This window comes from Lagenorhynchus albirostris, chromosome 5 (assembly GCF_949774975.1).
Source record: "Lagenorhynchus albirostris chromosome 5, mLagAlb1.1, whole genome shotgun sequence".
Lineage (NCBI taxonomy): Eukaryota > Metazoa > Chordata > Mammalia > Artiodactyla > Delphinidae > Lagenorhynchus > Lagenorhynchus albirostris.
In genome coordinates this window covers 72720322-72726336 of record NC_083099.1, presented here as the reverse complement: position 1 = coordinate 72726336, position 6015 = coordinate 72720322, and positions in this window count along the sequence as shown.

Below are 6015 nucleotides of genomic sequence, written 5' to 3'. Positions count from 1 at the left end.
CACAGGCCCACTTCATAAGAATGCCTGATGATGCAGATAGGAAGACATGCCTTTGTGAAAACAGCAACACTGCTCTCACAGAGCACAGACACAAATGCAGAGAGAACTAATTAAAACTGGATGTGTGTGTGTGTGTGTGTGTGTGTGTGTGTGTGTGTGTGAGAGAGAGAGAGAGAGAGAGAGAGAGAGAGAGAGAGAGAGAGAGAGAGAACAAAGAATTTTTTTTAGAAAGGGTTCTGAACCTAAAATGTAAAAAGAATAGCTGCCATAGTTCAATTTATGAAACCAAGCAATCGGCGGCACCTAGAAAGGGGCCCAGCACAGAACAAGTCCTCGATAAAGATTTTTGACAGACTGTGTTGACAGACAACCACTCCCCCACCTTTAATGCCTTCTCTGCCTTATTCAGCAGGCTTTCTTATCTCTACTATTTCCTTTCCAGCATTATAGCTGGTTAGTAACTCACTCTGCCATGTAGAACAAGATATGTAATCAGATAGTTTTCTAAGAAATTGATGTTGTTAAGGGAACCATTGTTTGATTGGGGAAGAATTTCAGAAGCGTTTATTCATTTATTCACTGATTCGACCAACACTCATCAGGTGCTTCTCATGGACAGACACTGCATTCGTTAAGTTATACTGCTGGGAAGCTGAGAGGAGAAATGCACCTGCTCCCAAAGAGGCCACCGTGGGAGAGACAGACAGACACTTAGAGAATTATGATACCACGATATAGAGGGATGCAAACAGTTCCTCAGGATCCCGACGGAGGCAAAGACTAATTCTGCCTGAGTGGAGTGGGAAGGAGGTGACCTTTGAACTGGGATGATTCCAGGGCAAGAATGGGGGACAGCATTTCACACAAACTAGTAGAGCATGAAAAAGTGAAGGAACATGGGGTGCTCTTGTTACAGAACCACATTTGTTTTGCCTGACGTGCAGCAAGCCCAAACACTGAGATGATGAGGTTCGCAGCACAGAGAGTTTATTCACAAGGCAGCCAAGAGAGGGGAACAAGTCTCAAATCCACCTACCAAATGCTTGGGGCTCAGGGCATTCATGGCATAAAACAGCAAGGTGTCTTGAGGTGTAAGGGGCGTGGGGGAAGGTGATTGGGAAAAGGTGTGGTAACTGTCATTCCGGGCAGGTGTAAATAAGCTATGGGCCTCTGCGCATTCAAAAATGGAGGCACTTAGCATCATTTGAGGGTGGAGTTTTGGGCCCTGTGACGTCAAAAGGTCACCGAGTGGACACTTGCTCATGTCCAGTTGGAGGGTCAGTGGTCCTATCCAGTCTCAACCAGCTCAGCTCCAACTAGACACAGCTGACTCGAAGTTCCTGGAAAACAGCTCTAGCAAACATCTTATCGCTTAGGCTACATGCTGCGTGGAGGACACACCAGTCTTAAAACAACCCTGATTAGTGAAGGCAGGGGAAATGGATTTGACTCATTGCCCATGGTTTCTTTCTGGCACCTTGAGAATGGTAGTAAGATTGGTCTGAAGAGCATGGGGAGAAAGAAAGTGGATGTGAAAAGACAGGGAGCCTAGAAAAACAGACAGGGCCAGATTGTGAAGGCCCAAGGAGTTTGGACTTTATTCTATGCAATAAGCAGTCACTGAAGGCTGAGGTCCTTGAGTAAAAGATGAAAGTGGGGTAAGGGTCTAATCAATTGTTTGCTCCATGCCAAAAGCAGAGTTGATTTTATAAATTACATTTCACTACATAACACAATTTATTTTGTTTAGTATGAGAGCAGTATGAAGATGAATGGTCAATAAGGAAAAATGGAGATTGGTCGCTAGATCAATCTAGAACTGTTACAAGAGTCAAATAAAAATAATAAGGTTACATAGTTGAGAAATATCAAAGTAGAACAAATGCAAGTGAGCATAAATACAGTTTTTAAAATAAGAAGTCTGCCCATTGTAAACAATGATTATAGGCTTCAAAATATATTTAGGATTTTCCATGAGGTATTTATACCAACATCATATGTATTCCGAATCAAAGTCTATACTCCTCATTCCATTATGAGTTCACAGAATAATAAAATGCAATAGAATCTGGCAATATGGACTTCCCTGGTGGCACAGTGGTTAAGAATCCGCCTGACAATGCAGGGGACAGGGGTTCGAGCCCTGGTCCGGGAGGATCTCACATGCCGCGGAGCAACTAAGCCTGCGAGCCACAACTACTGAGCCCGCATGCCACAGCTACTGAAGCCTGCTCGCCTAGGGCCCATGCTCTGCAACAAGAGAAGCCACCGCAATGAGAAGCCCAGGCACCGCAACAAAGAGTAGCCCCTGCTCACCACAACTAAAGAAAGCCTGCACGCAGCAACGAAGACCCAATGCAGCCAAAAATAAAATAAAAAAGTCATTAGATGTCAAAGTGAAAAAAAAATTTTTTAAAAAGAATCTGGAAATATTAGCACAATGAAATTAAAATATGTGTCATTGCTTGCTTACTACTTGCAGTAATTTACAGACCAGACTCAATGACACTTATGGAAAATTTACAGTCACAAAAAGTTGAGAGATTTCTGGCAGGCCCAAGATAAATTTGTAGCTTAGCCAAGAAAATAATTCACATTTCCTACTTACCATTCCAAGGCTCTTCACACTTCTTATCCTGCCTTCTTTTTTCTTTCCATTTTTTTGTCTTATAGGTTTCGAAAAATGTAGGTAATTCTCTAGATTTCCTCAATTTAATTAGTTTTTAATGGGTCAGGAAACATCTAGGAACTAATGAAACCTTTGTATACTTGACAGGTGTACCTATGCTGTGTGGGTCTTCTCAGAAAAGTATTTTGGCAGTATTTGGTGGTGAGGGTAAGGAATCCTTTTGGTAGGTATCTTTGAAGAGAAGAGAAACAGTGGAGAGTTGCAAATCAAAGCCATTTTTTAAGCAAAAAGTGATTAATATTTGTCTTTAGATTTCTCTCCCTCTTTTGAATACTTTTGTATTTTTGTTTAAATAATCTTGCCCCTGCTATGATGAATTTTTCCATGCACTATAAAATCTGTGATTTTTCTTGTCCCATGGAGGGCTTACCTGAAAAGGAAAAGAACAATAGCTATTCTTGACAAGCAAAGAGCTGCTGCTGACTCAGTGGTCATTAAGTCCCAACCCTTGGGTATTTTTCCAGAGGTCAGGAGTGGGCATTATCGCTTCTCTGCTCAGTGAGCCCTGGCTGATGACTTAGACAGGTCAGTCACAGAAGCCATTTCTAGCTTTGGAATTCTGTTTTTGGTGAGAAACCAAGTGGTGTTGGTCTCAGTTGCCTACTCCAATGAGAGCCAACTGGCTCAGCCAGGTAAGGAGGTACATTCAACCTGTCTCCTCTCTTCCTCTCCACACATAGCATTGAATCAGGCAACCATGATGAAGTCTTCAAAAGGAGAGCAGAAATATTGGTAATTGTCAGATAATTCTTAAACTTGTATATATATATATTAATTAATTAATTTATTTATTTATTTTTATTTTTGGCTGCGTTGGGTCTTCGTTGCTGCACACAGGCATTCTCTAGTTGCGGCGAGCAGGGGCTACTCCTCGTTGCGGTGCACAGTCTTCTCACTGTGGTGGCTTCTCTTCTTGCAGAGCACAGGCAGGCTCTAGGCGTGCGGGCTTCAGTGGTTGTGGCACACGGGCTCAGTAGTTGTGGCTCACGGGCTCTAGAGTACAGGCTCAGTAGTTGTGGTGCACGGGCTTAGTTGCTCCACGGCATGTGGAATCTTCCCGGACCAGGGATCAAACCCATGTCCCCTGCATTGGCAGGCAGATTCTTAACCACTGCACCACCAGGGAAGTCCCTAACATGTATATATTTTTAAATACATGATTTGCCTTGATCTCAATAGCTACCTTCAGAAACTGAAACAAGAATGGAAGATTCCATCCACAATCCATCTCTTGGCAGCCAAACCCTCAACACACAGGAAATGTAATGCGAATACAGCCAAATTCAGTGCTTGGGCTGTTTGGTCCAGACGACTTCCCACAAGAGAGTATCTCAGTAAACACATAGAAGGAGAGCTCTGTTTAGAAGCATTTGGAAATCTTCTTTGGGCCACACTAAGGAGTAAAGTGGTTCAATTATTCTAAAATATAAAGAAAAGCTGTACTGGCACTCATAATCTTGCAGTCAAACTAATGCTTCATTAATATTTTTACACACTAAGAAAGTCCTCTTCATCTACATTCTCTTTTAGTGGTGTTTGGAGTGGAAAAAATAATACAAGAGGCAACAGTTTGACTTTTGATGATGGAAATTTTTTTTCAAGATTCTCCAGAGAACTCTTTACCACTCCCTGTTCCAATGCTTTTTATTTTATTAACCGTAATAAAACACTTTATGTCATACTGTGCTAGCCCTTTTCATTAGTGTCTCAAAGCAAGACAGTGCTTAATTTAGAGCCCAGTCACGGTTAGGTCCAGGGAGATGACTGCTGGGCCCAAGCAGGAACCAGGCAACTCTGCCCAGTAATTTACATCATGAAGGGTGTATTCCCTTGAGAACAGGATTATCACTGCTGAGTTGGGCTCCTGCTGACAGGGCAGAAGAGGCAGTGCAGGTGTTGGAAACTTGGATGGAAAGAACTCAGGAAGGGAGGTGGCCATCCAGCTTCCTCTCACTGAGAACCCTCTCTCTTCCCCGGGGCTGGTCAGGGCCTTCAGGGTGTGACGTCAGATCCACTGGGCAGTGGAAGACCTGTGGCTAGGAACAGAGGTGGGGCCAGGACAGGGAGGTGCCAAGGGGGGCTGTGGATGCCTCTGCCTGGGGAGATCCCTGGGGAACACATGCAGCTCTGACAAGTTTGTTGCCCTCCTGCCCTTCCTGCTCACTGTCCCCTGCATTGTCTCCATTCAGCAATCATTCCCTTGCTGAGGCCCTGTTCCATGCCAGGAACTCAGCTATAGGCTGGGGACCAGGCAATAAAAGCAGAATAGTTTCCAGGAACCCTACAGTCGTTCCTGAGGAGCAGAGTTCTAAGGCAATAAACCGATTGTTGCTCTTCAAGGTACAGAGCCTGTATTAAGGGAGATGAGAGGACTTTGCTGGTGGTGCAGTGGTTAAGAATCCGCCTGGGGCCTTCCCTGGTGGTGCAGTGGTTAAGAATCTGCCTGCTGGGCTTCCCTGGTGGCGCAGTGGTTGAGAGTCCGCCTGCCGATGCAGGGGACGCAGGTTCGTGCCCCGGTCCAGGAAGATCCCACATGCCACGGAGTGGCTAGGCCCGTGAGCCATGGCCACTGAGCCTGCGCGTCTGGAGCCTGTGCTCCGCGACGGGAGAGGCCACAGCAGTGAGAGGCCCGCGTACCACAAAAAAAAAAAAGAATCCGCCTGCTAATGCAGGGGACACAGGTTCAAGCCCTGGTCCGGGAAGATCCCACATGCTGCGGAGCAACTATGCCGGTGCACCACAACTACTGAGCCTGCACTCTAGAGCCCGCGAGACACAGCTACTGAAGCCCGAGCGCCTAGAGCCCAAGGTCCGCAACAAGAGAAGCCACCGCAATGAGAAGCCTGAGCGCGGCAACGAAGACTAGCCCCCGCTAGCCGCAACTAGAGAAAGCCCGCGCGTAGCAATGAAGACCCAACGCAGGCAAAAATAAATAAATAAATAATTTAAAAATAATTTTTTTAAAGGGAGATGAGATTTGGGGCCCAGGACTAGGAGACTTGAATGAGATCACTGCCATTGGGGTATGATAAAGTACCTTCACCTTCGCTCCTCTCATCCCTTACACAGGTGGCCAGATGTTGCTGGGAACTGGGAGTCAGATCAATTTAAGGAAGAACTTTCTAACTCAGAGCTGTCCAAAGATAAAATGAGTGGTGTTGAGGGGTGGCGAGCGCCCAGCCACTGGGATTGTTGGAGAAGAGGCTGGATAGCTACCTGGTGGGATTAACAAGGTCCCTTCCAGACCTAGTAGTCCATGAATCCACAGGGTCTGGTCCGCTGGCAGTGGCAATTCTGGATGAACTAGTCTGCTCTGCTCTGACCTG